Source organism: Stegostoma tigrinum, chromosome 10 (genome assembly GCF_030684315.1).
Source record: "Stegostoma tigrinum isolate sSteTig4 chromosome 10, sSteTig4.hap1, whole genome shotgun sequence".
Taxonomy (NCBI): domain Eukaryota; kingdom Metazoa; phylum Chordata; class Chondrichthyes; order Orectolobiformes; family Stegostomatidae; genus Stegostoma; species Stegostoma tigrinum.
In genome coordinates, this window is record NC_081363.1 from 49,132,620 (window position 1) to 49,152,601 (window position 19,982).

Below are 19,982 nucleotides of genomic sequence, written 5' to 3' on the forward strand. Positions count from 1 at the left end.
TCTTTGCAAATGAAATTAACCACTTACATTCAATACACTTAATTAGACTTCTTCAATTACCATCTGGAAAATTAAATATTGCTTCAAACTAGGCGAAAAGACTGTTTGAAAGATGCATGTAAGGATTTTGCACTTTACTTTGAGAGTTATTCTTTGACTTATAGGTAGTTGGTAAATACATTGTCAACTGAAACGTAATTGAAATTAAAAATGTTGCTAACCAAATTCTAGGATAATAGGTTAGGAAAATAACAAACCACAGTACTTCATGAATATAATAAAAAATTCATTATGCCCTCTTGAAATAAAAGGATCATAAAGGATCCCATGCAATAATCTATTTGAAATTAACTTTTGTCACTTTTATGCGCTGGCAAAATGAATTCATCTAGATCTCCTACTTCAGCTGACTGGGCGGGGGCAGGGGTGGGTGCTGTAATTTGCAAAGTCTTTCAAAAGATATTTCTTTTGTATCATGCCTTTGTATAGTCCTAAAATCTGAATGTCAAAGGAAAGAATTGTTGTTCTAATCATCGATGCAATATTCAACTGAGTATGGCATCGCGTATTCCTAGAATTTCTGAAATCAGTGGAGGCTGTGACAGCAGAGGGAATGGTTTTTCGGGAGTGCTGGAGATGTAGTTGTGCCTGTTGATAAGATGATAAAATATTTTGCTTGTCATAGGCTAATCATCACATTGTCAAGGTACCGCCACAGGAGTTCTTCAGAGAATTTTCAACCACCTTTAGTTACTTCATCAGTTAGCCCTCCATGTATCAAATGGTAAGGACTGTTTGCTGATCACAGTGTTCAGGTCCATTCATAACTCCTGATGCAGCACATGTGAATTTAGAGCAGTCCCTCCATAAAATCTAGATTTCTACTGACAAGTGACAAGTGACATACAAGCCAGTTGAGTGTCTGGTAATGCCTGTTTCACACAAAACAAAGCATAGAATGCTCCTCCATGGCCTTCAAAAAATAAATAGACTTGCAGGGTCTGTGGCATGCCTCAGGAATCATTATTCAGTTGAATCTGGCCTTTACCCATTTGTGTAAAATGCCTGACAAATATGTCACAGAACAAAACATCTGTGCGCAAATTTTAATGGATATGAAAGTACCAACATATAGATACACAGAAATTCCATGAAAATTTGAAGCTTTAGTAATTTCCATGGAATTGTCATGTTTTTCTTGAATTTTCTGTCAGTAACATAGCAAATCACCTTCATCCAAATGTTTTTGTTGTACAAAATACTCAGTTGTCTATTTTTAAATGCAGTACTTTTCATAGTATTAAGAAAATTAAGCATGACTTCTGCCATCAAATTTAAATTGTCAACTATTTTGCACATGTGCATTTCTTTTGCAGCCTTGACTTCTCTTTTCAATGCAGCTGTTTTCAATAACTGAAAAACTAAAAGCAACCCACAAATAAATCACTTGGAGCAATGGTGGCTGACTGCATTATATTAGGCATTAGCATTCTGCACCAGTCTGAGACATATTAACTCCACTAATGGCTACACCAACAAGATGATAACAACAGGAAAGAACATACCTCATTCACAACTCACTTTTTTAATTTGTCAGATATAATGCCTTGGTCTAAAGGTTTCTCCGAAATGTATCTTTATTGGTTTTGAAATGAACAAACGTTTCTCTGCAGAGAAATGCCATGGGGCCAATTATCCAATCCTTCAACTGCAACAGCTCTTTTATGTTAAACGTATCTTCCTTTAATATTGGAGCCAGCTCTCTCCTTATTACAACCACAGAACATCTGCAGCTGAATATGCAATCAGTTCCTTCTGACAGTAAGAGAACATGCCACCTTAAACTCTAAAATCATTAGCTAAAGACGCCACATTTAAAAATATATTATCGCCCCAAAATCTAAATAATAACAGGCCTTGTTTAGTAAAGGTTATTTACCTCATTATGGATCAACGTTTTAGCTACTTTATTTTTAATTACAATATCAGAACATCAGAAAAATTAGAATTAAAAGTGGATTGGGGTTGGGTAGAAGAAATTCTAATATCCTTGCCTGATGAAATCCAGGTGGAAATTTGCTGTCTCCATCCTACCATCTGCACAATTGCAATTCTAAAGGACACCTAGCCAAAACCAATAGAGTATATTTTAAAGATGTGCTTGTCTCTGATTAAGCCACTGGGTTGAACTGTTATTTTTGCCTGAATCCTGAAGAGGGAAACAGTAGGGACTCCCTGCTCATCTACACCTGTTGGTAATGGGAGGCAGGGGTACAAAAGAATCAGTTTTGGGTGCCACAAAAAATCCATGAGCTTCCTCTGCACTGTTGCAAGACACGTGATCATTACAATAGGGCAACCATTTCCTATAGCTTTCCTTAGCTTTTTAGTCTGGATGTTGACAAGAGGCATCCTGACGAAGATTGCTGACTGAAGAAAGCCGATTCCGTGACTGCTGCTTCCAGATATGAGATTATTGTAGCACTGTACCATACAAAAACATGTCCATCCCATTTACTGATCACCACTGCCAAGCATAGCAAACAGCCTAGCCTGTGTCTACACAGAATGAAGTGATCATGCGCAAAAAAGCAAGGCAAAGCATAGCAGAGATCCTGCAAGTATTCAAGGAGGTATAAAGTGAATGTGTGTTGGGCTTTTACTTTGTCATTTTCCAACGTAAAAGATGAAATGGACTTCAACGTTGCTGTGCAGTCGCCATAATTGATTACTATCTAATCCTAAAAACCAATGAAAAGTGGCCAAATCCTAGTTAACAGGAGAAGTTTAAGATAGTCTTAAGATTTGAGATTAGGAAGTTTACAGTGCTACCAAAAAGAATTGCAAATCTGAGAACTGAGATGGTTTTAGAGTCCTACAAAACATGGCCAAGGATTTGGAAGCAGTATATGAGGGATAAATAGCAAGAAATACATAAAAAGTTTCTGTAATATTTTTAAAAAGTAAAAGACTGCTAGAAATGTATCTGGGTCATTTAGAGGTAGGGAAAGGAGACATTTGGGTCGTGAGTAAGGAAATGGCACTAAACAAATAATTAGGGTTGAATTTCCCCAACTTCTGAACAACATGGGCTTTGGCAAGTCAGTTGGGAAAATGTGGTGAAATCAGAAAAATAAGAATTTTGATGTTGTGAAAAATTAAGATTCTACCCAAGATTTGAATGGCAAGCTGAGAATCTCAATCATGAATGGCAAGAAGCTTATTTGCGAGAACTTATATTTTGTGAGTACTTAATTTCACCTCTAGCTTGCCAGTTACTCTTCTGGACCTCCATGTAGAATGGCAGGCCCTGCACGCCCAGCGAATGGCCATGGTCTGTGACTACCTGCGGTCCCTTTCCATGGAATTGACAAAGAGCATATACTGGCATCGCCAAATCATTATGACATGTGTCTGATCCACTTAGAAAACAAACAGTTTTTTATGAAAATGTTGCACTTTGGAGCACACAAGCACTTTTCAATGTAATGTTACTGCATTGTAATGTGTCCCTTTGTACACAGAGACAAACATGTATTGTACAGAGTAGAAGATGGATGAGCACATCCTGGGACTATTAGCTGGGTCTCTAAACATGCATTCACTTTACACTTCCTTGGATACTTGCAGGATCTCTGCTATGCTTTGCCTTGCTTTTTTGCGCATGGTCACTTTATTCTGTGTAGACACAGCCAGGCTGTTTGCTATGCTTGGCAGTGGTGTTCAGTAAATGGGATGGACATGTTGCTGTATGGTACAGTGCTACAATAATCTCATATCTCCACCATGTGCCAGCTGTGTAATTGGCAAACACACTACATGTGCATCAGAGGGCTGTAGGGTCCCCAAGCAGAAAATGAGGTGTTGTTGCTCCAGCTTGCGCTGGGCTTCATTGGAACACTGTAGAAAGCCGGAGACAGAGATGTTGGCCAGGGAGCAAGGTGGTGCATTGAAGTGGCAGGCAACAGGCACCTTCACATTTACCTCCTCCCTCCCCAGTATCCAAGGGCCCAAACATACCTTCCAGGTGAAGTAATATTTCACCTGCACTTCCCAGAATCTAGCATTCGCTGCCCACAATGTGATCTCCCCTACATTGGGTAGACCTGGTGACCGCTTTGCAGAACATCTACGTTCTGCTTGCAAAAAAGACCCTGAACTACCTGTTGCCTGCCACCTTAATGCATCACCTTGCTCCCCAGCCAACATCTCTGTCTCTCTTGCTATAGCCCTCTGGACTCAATATTGAGTTCAACAATTTTAAGGGCTAAACTCACCCATTTCCCAGGCCCCCACACAACACACCAGGTCTTGTTACCACATAGCCTGCCATCACACATCCCCTGTTGTTAGTCACTAACAGTACCCATTAACAACTAGCGAGTTTTGAGAAGATTTGTAGCTCAGGTTGAGGTTCTGGATGTGAGATTGCTCGCTGAGCTGGAAGGTTAGTTTTCAGACGTTTCGTCACCATTCTAGGTAACATCATCAGTGAGCCTCCGACGAAGCGCTGGTGTTATGTCCCGCTTTCTATTTATCTGTTTAGGTTTCCTTGGGTTGGTGATGTCATTTCCTGCATTGGTGATGCCATTTCCTGTTCTTTTTCTCAGGGGATGGTAGATTGGCTCCAAATCAATGTGTTTGTTGATGGAGTTCCGGTTCCATTAACAACTATTCACCCTCCCAGCCTGATCGTTAGCAACTCCTTTGTCTGTCCAACTATCTTTTTCTCTCTTTGGACTCTATCCTATCATTTACTCCATACCCCACCCAGCTCCCCATTTTCTGCATATAAACTGACCTTTGCCCAGCCACCATCAGTTCTGAGGAAGGGCCACCAGACCCGAAACATTAATTCTGTTTTCTCCTCCACAGATGCTGCTCGACCTGCTGAGCTTTTCCAGCAACTTTGTTTTTGTTATCAACCAACAATAGATGTGGAGTAACCTACTTGTGTGGCAAAGATGCAGGGGAACTGCAGTCACTCCAATTCCGTGGAATGCCAGCCAGATGAGAGAGGGGCAATAGTGTTATACTCTGTCCAGAGACAGAGGCCAGAATGCTATGGCATGAGGCCCAGTGTATTAGCAATGCAACACCTTTCTCTGCTGGGGCCAATAGGGGCCATCAGTGGCCACTCCACATCTGGTTTCCATGCAGGGCATGCCTAGCTGTTCATACCAGCATCGGTTGATCATTGGAATTTCTGCTCCAAAAACTGTAGGATTTGACAAAACACCATGGTGATTGCTGAGAATCTGTGAGAGCCACAACTTGTGCCAAGTAGAAATGAGGGCATTCTTCCAAAGGAACAGTACTTTCAGCAATTTTCACACTTTTTTTCTTTATTTATTCACGGGATGAGGGTGTCACTGGCTAGGCAGCATTAATGGCCCATCCCTAATTGCCTAGAGGGAAGGTCAGAGTCAACCATATTGCTGTGGGTCTGGAGTCATGTGTAGACCAGAGTAGTTAAGGATGTTAGTTCTCTTCCCTAAAGGGGATTAGTGAATCAGGTGGGTTTTTCTTGATTCATGGCCATCATTAGATTCTAAATTCCAGATATTGAATATTATTGAAATCAAATTCCACCATCTGCTCTGACAGGATTCGAACCTGGATCCCCTGGACATTACCTGGGACACTAGATTAACGGTCCAACAATAATACCACAAGGTGGTAATGGCCTCCCCTATGTGCAGAAATGTCAGCCAAAGTAACAGAGGTAGAAATTCCTGTGAATCTTGTTTAATTAAACTGAGTTGCATTAAGTCATCCTTCATTTTCTGAAGTGTTTTGATGTTGCTGAAGCCAGTCACTGATTTTTAATCCCTACTGAAAGAGCAGGTTAATGGTTTGGTCTTTTATGCTGTTCATTTTGTTTAATACAAGTAAAGATTACAAATGTGTAAGATCACGCGCGGGCATGCGTGCGCGCGCGCACACACACACACATATTTTGAAACCATAATAGTGCCTTCCACAGCCTCCTTGGTTTAAAGCAGTACCATTATTCCAATTTGGTTTACAATCTAGAAATGAAGAAAAATAAAAAAGATGGGTCTTGACAGAGGAAACCAAGACCCCAAAATATTCAAGGATTGGGCAATGAGACACGTGATGAAAATGATTCTAATAATAATTCTTTTGTCAATAAAATGATAAACCTGTATAGAATTAGAGATAAATGATAGACAACCAGGATTCATACCAAAGAAAGGAACAAGGGTATTTGTCATTAAGAATACCTGCAAGTGCAGAAGCTTATGTATGTATAAGAAAATATTTGGCAAAGTCTACCATCACAAAGTAATGGAGTGTTTAGACAAGCTAGAAACTGATAGAAATGACACAAGAATAATTCAGAGTCTATATTGGAATCAATCAACAGTGGTGAGACATGAAACAGGTTGTCAGGTAGCTCCCTAATCAATACAGGGGGAAAGGAAAAAGAAACCCTACAGGACACTTGGAAATCATGATGAAACTTCATTATAAATATATCATCACATTTGTAAATATTTGTTCACAATTCTTTATCAATTGTGTGAGCAATTGTTATGTTGTACAGAAGATAACAAACCACATGATGTTCCAACCATGTCCGAATAACAGCTATCATTTCCATAGTTCCCATACTAACATGAAACTCTGTCACAATGGAATGAGGGAGCATCAAATGTTCAAGTCCCTTCTTGTTCTCATTTTTTGGATGTTGCATTGCTTTCTGCCTCTACTCTGTCTGGTCCTTCTCTCTGACTGTAACAATTCACTTCTGTCTTCATTGCTATACAGCCCTCTGATATACTCCACCCCAGTGTTTCTGTGCAGTTTATTGTTTAAAGAGAATGTTGACTTTCTTGCTCTTTGTACAACCACATTTATTCTTTTCTTTTCTTCTTGGCTGTGGATTGGCCATGCTAAATTACGCATAGTGTCCGGAGATATGCAGGTTAGATGGATTAGCCATTGAAAATGCAGGGTTAGAGGGGTAGCGTAGTGGGTGGGTGCTCTTCAAAGGGTCAGTGTGGACTTGATGAGTTGAATGGCCTGCTTCCAAGCTGTAGGGTTTCTATGATTCGTATCAGAGAGTGCATTAACTTTCTTATGTCATGATCTCATGTTCCTGCTGTTCTTCTATTTCTTTGCAACAATCTTCATACCATTTTTCCTTGATTACTCTACATGATTTTTTAATCTATTTTTCCATTTTGCCATAGTCTTCCTCATTGTTTTTATTCTGTCTTACTTTCTCCATCAGATCTGATATTTCATCAGTCACCTACTTCTGATGTTTCCTCCTCTTTTTCTTGTGCACCATCTCAGTTTTTGCATGTTTCATTTTGTGTTTCAACCTTTCTCAATGCCTTTCTGTTGTTTCCTCCTCACTAAAATCTCAATCTGTTATGCCCTGAAGTGACAATTCATGTTTGTTAATAACTTGCACAGAATATTTCTTCTTCACATCTTCCTCTTTCAGTCTTTCTCTTTTGGTTTTGTCTTTAATGGGATTATTCTTCACAGTTTTCAGCTTGATATTTATCTCCATTACAGGTAATAACCCAAATGAATATCAGCAGTTTAATGCTATTCTTGTACTTCCCATTGATCATGTTAACATGGGCCTACAAAAGGCCAGTTTAAATGATCACTGATGGGATGTTAAAAACCAAGAATGCGCATAATGTCAGGTGTAAGTATTAATAAGAGTGTATTAAGTGTGCATGATTCCCTCCCAATATGTCATATTTGTAATAGTTACAAATGCATCAGGTTTATAATTAGATTAATGCATGTACTGAGAGCTCGCTGAGTAAGTTATATAACTGGCTGACTTTGGGACTACTTTGATGTAAAAATTACAGTAACTGTTATCCATAATGTTTAATTGCAAGAATCACTAATTTTGCTTTCGAATTTTCACTTAAGGTGTGGCAACCCTCAGGTTAAACAACCACCAGTTGTCTCTCTCTCTCTCTCTCTCTCTCTGATGACACAGCAGATCTGTGATCCACTCGGACTATGGTGACTTCACTTCTACTTTTTTTTTAACGTGGTGTCAGGACATCCCAAAGTGCTATACAACCAATGAATTGATTTTGACATCTGGTGATTTGTGAAGTAATTGGGGCCACTGATTGGAGAAAAACAGCAAGGCCCCATAAACAAATGAGAAAAATGAGCACATAATTTGTTTCACTTAGGAGATAAATGTTTGCTGTGTTTACCTCTTTCCAAGCCCCTTTCTTGATTCATTTTCTTTCTTGCTAATTCTCTTGCTCAGTTAATCCTTCTCAGTCTTTTTTTAAATTCTGTCCAGTTGCACTTGATCAGTAATGATCCTTCCTTCCTTGAGCCTCAGAACAGACAATTGCTCAAGAATCCAACTCTCTTAACTACCGATCTCACATTAATCCCCGCATGCTCTGTTACATCCTGTAAGTTGAGTTTTTGCAATTGTTTAAGTTGTTAAGAGTCAAACCACCTTCCTAAACGCAGGCTTAAGCCTCAAAGGTACTCATATTGATTTTCCAACAAAATATGGCAAAAGCAGAACTGAAATATTGCCTGTTAGAATGTTGGAATGCTCAAGTAAACTATCCAGTCTCTTGTGATCATATCAGAAGCTTGACCCCAGTTGTGTTATAATCCCTCTGTGGGAGCCACAAACGAAAACAACAAACTTACTGAATAGCCACTCCAAATAAAGAAATTATGAAAAAGAAAATTTCTGTGGCTTTTAATCCATAGAATAGAATTCCTACATAGTGGAAACAGGCCATTTGGCCCAACAGGTCCACACTGACTCTCTGAAGAACATCCCGCCCAGCATTTCCCACAGCTAATACACCTAACCTACACATCCCTGAACTCTATGAGCGAATTAGAATGGCCAATCCATCTAACCTGCACACCTTTGGACTGTGGGAGGAAATCAGAGCGCCTGGCAGAAACCCACGTAGAGAAGGGGTGAACATGTTAACTCCACACAGACAGCTGCCCATTGCTAGAATTGCACCTGGATCCCTGGTGCTGTGAGGCAGCAGTGCTAACCACTGAGATACCATGCTGTAATGTGAATCAAAAGCAACGTAAGCGAAATATGAATTAACAGATAAATCATACTTCAAATTAAAAGATAAAATTTTCTTTCAATAATTGATACAACAAAGATAAACACAAGCAACCACATACTCACATTGAGGTATATGGTTAGCACCAATACAGTACACAGCGAACAGTCCTTCTCACTCAGGTCATGTCAGTCTTGATTCATAGTTATCTTTAATTATTTTTCAGAGCACGTAAATAACAAACTGTTGAGAATACTTGTGCACAGTGATTGATGTTCTGAAACAAACATGCAGTCGTGTAAAGAACATTTCAGAAAATATATTGAGAATAATTTGCCCTGTCCACTATGTTCAGCCCTCTTGGCAGATTTTCCCTTACAGCAAAGTGCCTTGTACTGAAATGTTCAAAACAGTAATACAATTATTATCTAGCCAAATCAATTCTGTACTATGATCCACACATCTGTAATATTTTATAAAAGTTGTGTTTTCTTATGTAAAATATTGTTAATGTTCAGAAAATATTCCTAAAAGGGAAGAAATCAATTGTTTGACTAGCTGAGCAATAACTTAAAAAGTTTTCCCAAATCCTCTAAATGCACCTTGTGAAATGGTTATTCTAAAGTAAGGCTTCCATGCATAAGGAATTTGTTCCAGTAATCTAAACTTCCCAAATTCCTTAGCATAAAATGAGGAGACATTCTCAAGTATTCATTGTTATAGTCTGATGTAAAATCATGGGCTGTATTTTTCTATTTTCAATTCAAGTGTTTTGTGAAATGCAATTCTCGATACCTGTCCTGCCGTGGCTCACAAGTGCTCACTACTGCTGGGACACATTAAAGCTAAATCGCATACCACTTCAGACACTGCAAGTCAGAAACAGACCTTCACATTGTTGTACTCGACCATCGTTACTAAGGACCTATCCCAAGCTGATGTATCATTTCCCCAGCAGGGATCTGGAGGTGTTTATCTGACATCAATAGGAGGTAATTAATGAAAACAATAAAACATTCTTAACTGCTTGTGACCATAATTTTTCATGCTCATTTGCCAGATCTTGCCCACTCACTTAACCTATCTGTTTCCCTCTCGAACATCCTTTTGTTCCTTTCATAACTTATTTTCCAGCCTATTTTTGTGTCATCACCAAACTTGGAGACCATACCTGTTGTCCCTTCATCTAAGTCAGTTACATAAATTGTAAACAGTTGATGTGTCAGCGCTGATCCCTTTGGCACACAATTCAGTACATTTTGCCTTAAAAGCTTCCATTGTGCACACTCTTTGCTCGCCAGCCAATCTTCTATCCATGCTAATATGCTGCCCACTATATCTTGAGCTTTAACTTACTAGAAAAAAAATCTTTGATATGGCATTTTATCAAGTATCTTCTGGAAATCTATTTACAGTAAATCCACCGGTTTCCCCTTCTTCCACAGCATTGTCACCTTCTCAAAGAACTCCATTAGATTTGTTGGACATGATTTTCCATTCACAAAACAATGTTGACTCTATCTGATTATCTTGATGTTATCTAAGTGCCTTGTTATAAATTCTTTACTAACAGCTTCCAAAATTTTCCCCTTACAAGTTACTTTCCTGCTAGCGAGTTTTGAGAAGATTTGTAGCTCAGGTTGAGGTTCTGGATGTGAGTTTGCTCGCTGAGCTGGAAGATTAGTTTTCAGACGTTTCGTCACCATTCTAGGTAACATCATCAGTGAGCCTCCAACGAAGCGCTGGTGTTATGTCCCGCTTTCTATTTATCTGGTTAGGTTTCCTTGGGTTGGTGATGTCATTTCCTGTTCTTTTTCTCAGGGGATGGTAGATTGGCTCCAAATCAATGTGCTTGTTGATGGAGTTCCGGTTGGAATGCCATGCTTCTAGGAATTCTCGTGCATGTCTCTGTTTGGCTTGTCCTAGGATGGATGTGTTGTCCCAATCAAAGTGGTGTCCTTCCTTATCTGTATGTAAGGATACGAGTGATAGTGGGTCATGTCGTTTTGTGGCTAGTTGATGTTCATGTATCCTGGTGGCTAGCTTCCTGCCAGTTTGTCCAATGTAGTGTTTGTCACAGATCTTGCAAGGTATTTTGTAGATGACGTTCGTTTTATTTGTTGTCTGTATAGGGTCTTTTAAGTTCATTAGCTGCTGTTTTAGTGTGTTGGTGGGTTTGTGGGCTACCCTGATGCCAAGGGGTCTGAGTAGTCTGGCAGTCATTTCGGAAATGTCTTTGATGTAGGGGAGAGTGGTTATGGTTTCTTGGCACGTTTTGTCTGTTTGTTTGGGTTTGTTACTTTCCTGCGTTCTGACTCTCTTACATTTTGAATAAAGGAGTTATATCTGATTGCTTCCAATCTAATAGGACCTTCCCTGAATCCAGGGTATTTTTGAAAATTAAAACCAACACATCAACTACGTCACCAGCCACTTGTTTTAAGATCCTAAGATTAGATGTATCATGAACTGAGAGCTCGTCAGCCCATAGCTTCAACAAATTACTCGGCATTACTTCCCCAGGAGTTGTAATTTTCCTTGGTTCCTCTGTCACTTCCACTTTCTAATTTCTAACTATTTCTAACTATATCATTATATCCTCAATAGTAAAGATAAATGTAAAATATCTGTTCAATTCATTTACCAGCTCCATAGTTTGCATTATTGTACTGAGTCTTCAGATTCACTTTCAATGGACCAACACTCACCCTATTCACTCTTTTCTTTTAAAATTATTTATATAAACTACTATTTGTTTTTATGTTTCTGGTTAGCTTTCTAACATATTTTAATCTTTAATTAAATTTTAGCCAGCCTTTGCTGCTTATTATGCTCTGTGTAATCTTCTGAACTGCTACCAGTCTTTGCACAATTAAAAGCTTTTTCTTTATGTTTGATACTATTTTTAACTTTTCCAGTTAACGGCAGATGGTGAGCATCCTTTGGAAAATTTCTTACTCTTTAAGAATGTACCTATTCTGAATATTCTGAACTATCTCCTTTGATATCTGTCGCAGTATTTCTATTCAACTATCATTAAGCTAATTTGAAGATTTGCTTTAGCAGGCTCTGCTTTCATGCAATAGAGATAACAGGGTGTACAGCTGGATGAACACAGCGGGCCAAGCAGCATCAGAGGAGCTGGAAGGCTGATGTCTCGGGCCTCTGAAGAAAGGTCTAGGCCCAAAACATCAGCCTTTCCGCTCCTCTGATGTTGCTTGGCCTGCTGTGTTCATCCAGCTCCACACCTTGTTATCTCAGATTCTCCAGCATCTGCAGTTCCTACTATCTCTGCTTTTATGCAGTTGTCTCGAGTCACAGAGTGTTTCCAAGCATTTTTTTCGGCTTGACAACATCAATTTGCTTACACTCAAACATTTATTAAGTAATCATACAGACAAGAAAAGAGAGGAAAATGTATTAAGTAAGTTAAAAGAATAAAAAAGCCTGCCTATCAGGGACCCCCCGATCAACAACTGGTCTGGAGGCTGAGGTTGTTCCTGGCACCGTTCGTGATTCCAGCCTGAGGTGAAGCCTAGTGACTTAGAACAAAACTCTCCATCTTATACAGTGTAACAAACAGCTAGCACAAAGAAAGCAGATACAGAAGACAAAACACAGCTACAGAAAAACAAGTTTCAGGTGATGTCTTCAGCCCATAAAGGAACATTGACAAGGCATTCCAAGGTCACACAGCTTGTTGAGTATCATCGACAATTTTAGTCCTTCATCCCATTGTATACAATCTATCTTCTCACGCAGCTGTCAAATATTAGCATTCATTTTTAGCTCTTCGACCCATCTTCTACATTCTACCCCGATGATATTTGACAGCATATGCTACAATTGCAAATTCAGATGTAAATCAGGGACAACTAAGCAAGCATGTATAATAAGCGTATGTATCGTGCACTAGAAGATTAAAACTACAATGAAAATAACCAACATCAAAACAAAGAATACAACAATAGGATATATCATCAAATCAATGATTGCAGAGGCCTTTGAGGGTCGACCCTTAAATGTATGTCCCACCCCTAATGTATGGTCAGGGCCATGATGGAACCAGCAAGTTGTGCCACCTGATTGAAGTGATCAGAATATCGTCTACGTTCTTTCTATGGTTACCCCACATAATTTTCTCTATAATTCAGCACATTCCAGATTCAGGTTCCTTAATGTGTGTGTGTGTGTGTGTGTGTGTGTGTGTGTGTGTGTGTGTGTGTGTGTGTGTGTGTGTGTATGTGTGTGTGTGTGTATGTGTTTTTTCCCAGTTCCCTATCTACAGACTCCTACACCACCGGAGTCTTAGCTCAGCCTTTTTTCACACACTCTAACTGCCCTAACTCATGACAGTTTCACCTACTGGTTTAGTCAATCTGATTATAAATGTTTTTACAACCCTTTCACTAGTACTATTTTCATTATTTTAGGGTCAGTTTCTCTATGGATTTTGTGTCAGCATCTTATCGTTTAAATTATGTTTTTGTGCTTTTCCAAGCCACACTTACGTCAAGTATGTGTACATGTCTGAGACACGTTTTCTCATGCATGTTTTTTATTGTCTCATGTTTAATACCTCCCAGGTAATATTCACTTTTGCACACTTACATCAGTGTCCATGACCATGTCATGCATTTTTGACTCCCATGTGATCTTATCAAATGATCTATTATCTCTTCACATATGGTCCCCATGCTTTGGGTAGTGGCTTGGTCACCAATTCAATTTTCTTAAAAGGGAAGACAAGGACACCAACATCACCAACAGAAAATTATCAGTTTCAAACTCTTATCTAAAGCTCCTTTTCGCTACTGTAACATTTTAATCTGAATTGCAGCTTCGACCCATTATTGTAATTCCTTTTTGTCTTCTGCCACCCATCTCCACCCTTAATTACTTTGTCTCATCCAATTTTGCAACTTAACAGTTACCGCCATATCTAATTCCAGAGATCTGTAGAGATTTTTAGTCCATGGAACACAATCTTATAACATTTTAAAGCGGAAGTCAAACATTTCTTTTTGATTCAGGTGCGACATATTTTGTCTGATCTTTCTCTAAGACGGCACACTTTTTTAAAAAAAAGTTACTTGAAGACTCTTTCTGGATATTTGAAATAACTCTGAATAAATTTGTCCAAATTCAACATTCTGATTACTCCCTTAAAGTCACTAACCATTTTTATGTATTGAAATCTAGTGCACATTATCATTTCCCAAAATCCCTGTAAATTTTCAGGTAACTATCCCATTCAAATATCTCAGAAGACCAGGTCATGTGAATCACTGCCGTTGAGACATCAATCGCCTCAACCTCTCGACGCCTCTTACCCACTCCAACCTCTTCCCCACAAAACATGCAGCCCTCCACTCCAATCCCAACCTCACCATAAAACCTGTGGACAAGGGAGGCGCTGTTGTAGGATGGCGCACTGACGTCTACATTGCCCAGGCCAGGTGCCAATTCTTCGACACCTCCTCCTACCACTCTCTTGATCATGACCCCACCCCCGACCACCAAAACATCATCCACAACCTCATCACCTCAGGTGACCTCCCACCCGCAGCCTCCAACCTCAGTGTTTCCCAACCCCACACCGCCCACTTCTACCTCCTTCCCAAAATCCACAAACCTGACTGCCCTGGTCAACCCATTGTCTCCACCTGTTCCTGCCCGACCGAACTCATCTCCACCTAAAACGATTCCATTTTCTCTCCCTTGGTCCAGGAACTCCCCACCTACGTCCATGACTCACGCCTCCCACCTCCTCCAGAACTTCCAATTCCCTGGGCCCCAACACCTCATCTTTACCATGGACATCCAGTCCCTATACACCTGCATTCCCCATACAGATGGCCTAAAGGCCCTCCGCTTCTTCCTGTCCTGCAGGTCTGACCAGTCCCCCTCCACCGACACCCTCATCCACCTAGCCGAACTCGTCCTCACCCTCAACAACTTCTCTTTCAATTCCTCCCACTTCCTACAGACAAAGGGGGCGGCCATGGGTACCCACATGGGCCCAAGCTATGCCTGCCTCTTTGTAGGTTACATGGAACAATTCCTCTTCCATAGCTACACTGGCCCTATCCCCTAACTCTTCCTCTGTTACATTAATGACTGTATCGGCACCACCTCGTGCACCCACAAAGAGCTCGAACAGTTCATCCACTTCACCAACACCTTCCACCCAACCTTAAGTTCACCTGGACCATCTCTAATACCTCTCACTCTTTCTTGGACCTCTCTGTCTCCATCTCTGGCAATCACCTAGAAACCGATATCTATTTCAAGCCCACCGACTCCCAGAGATATCTAGAATACACTCCTCCCACCCACCTTCCTGCAAAATGCCATCCCTATTCATAACTCCTTTGCCTCTGTTGCATCTGCTCCCAGGATGAGGCATTCCACTCCCATACATCTCAGATGTCCTCGTTTTTCCAGGACTGCAACATCCCCGCCGCAGTGGTCGAGAATGCCCTCGATCATGTCTCCTACATTTCCTGCACCTCATGCCTCACACCCCCTCCCCAGAATAACAATCAAAACAGAACTCTCTCATCCTCACGTACCACCCCACCAACCTCCGGATCCAACACATCATCCTCCGACACCTCCGCCATCTGCAATCCAACCCCACCATAATTTTCCCTCCCCACACTTATCTGCTTTCTGGAGGGACCACTCTCTCCATGGCTTCCTTGTCCGCTCCACACTCCCCTCCAACCCCACCACCTTCGGCACTTTTCCCTGCAACTGCAGGAAGTGCTACACCTGCGCCTACAGCTCCCCCCTTACCACCATCCCAGGCCCCAAGAAGACTTTCCATATCAAACAGATGTTCATCTGCACATCTGCTAACGTGGTATACTGCATCCACGGTTCCCATTGTGTCCTCCTCTACATTGGGAAAACCAAGCAGAAGCGTGGGGACCGCTTTGCAGAATACCTATGCTCGGTTTGCACTAAACAACTGCACTTCCCAGTTGTGAACCATTTCAACTCCCCCTCCCACTTCTCAGGCGACATGTCGATCCTGAGCCTCCTGCAGTGCCACAATGCTGACACCCAAAGTTTGCAGGAACAATAACTTATATTTCGCTTGGGAACCCTGCAGCACAATGGTATCAATGTGGACATCACAAGCTTCAAAATTTCCCCTCCCCCTACTGTATCTCAAAACCAGCCCAGCTTGTCCCCACCTCCCTATACTGTCCTTCCTCCCACCTATCCCCTCCTCCCACCTCCAGCCCCATCCCCATCTCCTGCTTATTAACCTCATCCCACCCTCTTTACCTGTCCAGCCTCCCTGGGGTGACCTATCTCCTTCCTACCTCCCCACCTACACTCACCTTTACTGGCTTCATCCCCGCCTCTTTGACCTGTCTGTCTCCTCTATCCATCTTCTATCTGCCTCCCCCTCTCTCCCTATTTATTTCAGAACCCCCTTCCCCTCCCCGATTTCTGAAGAAGAGTCTAGGCCCAAAACGTCAGCCTTCCTGCTCCTCTGATGCTGCTTGGCCTGCTGTGTTCATCCAGCTCCACACCTTGCTATCTCATGTGAATCTTAATATAGTTTTTGTCATGATCGGCTTAAGTGTACCCAAGCTTAGTGGTTTTGAGATTCCTGACACTCACCACAATAATTCCTCAACACTGAAATGTGTTATTGATAAATGGCTTAATGGGTTGACGGTGCCTCATCCCATTCTGCAAATGGGCTCAACCTTCAGTTTCTAATTTATTAAAAAAAACAAGCTCCATCTTATCCACATTAAGCAGAATAGGTTAATTAACATTAATCTACTACGGATTCAGAAAAGGAGTGGGGCATAAACTTCTGCACGTAATTACATTACCTATCTCTTCTCTTCCTTGAAGGATGGAAAAGCCCGCCCCTTTGTTAAATTTGCCTTTCCAAAACTCCTCACACATAATGAATTACATTTTCAACATTCCAATTTCCATATCACTTGAAATTAACAATGAATCAAACTTACTGTCCAGAATTAAAGATTCAGTCATGTTAAAACACCATTTGGAACTTCACTATGGGTAGAAAATGAAATTCCAAAGCTGGTAATTTCTGGAATTCAAATTTAGCCAAATTCAAACATAAAACGGAGCCAATTCCAAAAGGTAAATTTTTACCAAGCTTAACAAACCAAATTTTTGAATCAACATTTTGCAGATTTTTAAACATAGAAACATAGAACAGAGGAGCAGGAGGAGGCCATTCAGCCCATCGAGTCTGCTCACCATCCTTCATTATCATGGCTGAACATCCAACTCAATAACCTAATCCTGCTTCCTCCCCATAACCTTAGATCCCATTTACCCCAAATGCTTTATCTAGTTGCCTCTCGAATGCATTCAATGTTCTGGCATCAACTAATTCCTGTGGTAATGAATTCCACAGGCTCACCACTCTTTAGATGAAAAAATGTCTCCGTATCTCCATTCTGAACCATCTATCCCAAATCCTCATACAGTGACCCCTGGTTCAGGACACTCCCACTATCGGGAACGTCTATCCTTTCCAGCCCTGTTAGAATTTTATAAGCCTCTATGAGATCCCTCATTTGTCCGAACTCTATCAAAAACAATCTTAACCTAGTCAATCTCTCCTTATACATCAGACCCGCCATACCCAGAATCAGCCTGGTAAACTTTTGTTCCACTTCCTCGAGAGCAAAAGCATCCTTCCTCAGAAAAGGTGACCAAAACTGCACAAGTATTCCAGGTGTGGCCTCACCAAGGCCCTGTATAACTGCAACAAAACATCCTTGTTTCTGTATTCAAAACTTCACACAATGAAGGCCAACAGACCATTTGCCTTCTTTACTGCCTGCTGCATCTGCATGCTTACCTTCAGCAACTCATGCACAAGGACATGCAGGTCCTGTTGCACACTCCCATCTCACAATTTATAGCCTTTCAGGTAGTAATCTGCTTTCTTGGCTTTGCTTCCAAAGTGAATAACTTCACATTTATTAAAATTGTTTTGCATCTGCCATTGATTTGACCACACATACAACCTGCCCAGATCATGCCGAAAGATCTCTGCATCCTTCACCCTCCCACGCAACCTGGTACCATCTGCAAACTTGGAGATGTCACATTCTGTTCCCTTATCCAAATCATCAATATATCTATTGTGAGTAGCTGGGGTCCCAGCACTAATCCTGTGGCACCCCACGAGTTACTACCTGCCAATTTGAAAAGGACCCATTAATTCCTACTTTGTTTCCTCTCTGCCAGTCTCCTATCCATCTCAATACTCTTTCCCCAATCCCATGCATTTTAATCTTGCACATTAATCTCTTATTTGGGACTTTGTCAAATGCTTTGTGAAAGTCCAACATACTACATTGATTGGCTCCCCCTTATTAACTCTACTAGTCACATCTGCACAGAATTCCAACAGGTTTGTCAAGCATGATTTTCCCTTCATAAGCTCATGCTGATCCTGCCACTGCTTTCTAAATGGTCTGCTATAAAATCCTTGACAAATGGATTTGAGAATTTTCCCTACTCCCAATGTTAGGCTCACCGGTTTGTAATTCCTTGTTTTCTCTCTTCCTCCCTTTTTGAACATTGCAGTGACATTAGCCACCCTCCAATCTGCAGGGACTATTCCAGAGTCTGTAGAATCCTGGAATAGGACTGCCAATGCATCCAATATTTCTAGAGCTAATTCATTAAGTACACTGAGACGTAAATCATCAGGCCTTTGTGATTTATTGGCCTTCAACCCCAACAATTTTCCCAGCAGCATTTCTGTACTAATACTGATCTCCCACAGTTCTTCCCTCTCATTAAATCTTGTGTTCTTCAACAATTCTGGTATCTGATTTGTGTCCTCTTTTGTGAAGGCAGAACCAAATTATTTTCTCCATCATCTGCAGGTCCCATTATCTCTGACCAAATTATGTAGTCAGTTCCTCAGCCATTTCTTTGTCCCCTGCTATACATTCCCCCATTTTTGTCTGCAGGGGACCTACATTTGTCTTTACCAATCTATTTTTCTTCATGTGCCTACAGAACATCTTTGCGTCAGTCTTTATCTTCCCTTCAAGCTTACTTTTGCACTCTATTTTCCCTTTCTTAATCAATCCCTTAGTCCTTCTTTGCTGAATTCTAAACTGCTCCCAATCCTCAGATTTATTATTTTTCTTAGCCAGTCTGTATGCTTCCCCCTTGGATTGGATACTGTTTCTTGTTTCCTTTGTAAGCCATGGATTGGCCCTCTTACCCATTTGGCTTTTGTAACAGTCAGGAATAAACAGTTGTTGCAGCTTCCCCCATGCATTTCTTGAATGTTTGCCATTGCCTATCCACTGTCATCCCTTTAAGTAACTCTGTGCTTTGCGCAAATACTGCTGGTTTCTTAAAAGGACATTACATTAACCATACATGTCTCACAATGGTTCAGGCATATTCCACAGTTTCAAATCAAGAGACATTCCCGAAATTCAATCTAAAACTTCAAAGTATCCTCAGATCTCGAGTTCCAGAGAACAAAAAGACACAATTTGTACAAGAGTGACATTTAGCAAACAACAAACAAAGATGCATTCCAACCAGACCACAAAGAGTTAATACTTCTGCATGGTTCAGTGCACTTGCACAGTGCAGAAATCTGGCCTCCGGTTCTCTCTTTTTCCAGTTATAACTGCCCCCATCCTTTTGGGGGTCCTAATTGTGCTAACATGTAAGCGACAGACCCAAATCTAGAGTCAGCAGAATTCCACCCTTGAAGACAGAAGGTCTCCAGGGCATTAGGTTCTCATACAAATTTTCCCAAATCACATCCTCATCGATAAATATGTCTTGGATTGCAGAGGGTATCCAAGTGGTTCTTTTCGGATTCAGTTAAATGTAGTCAAGAGAAGGCTCAGCAAC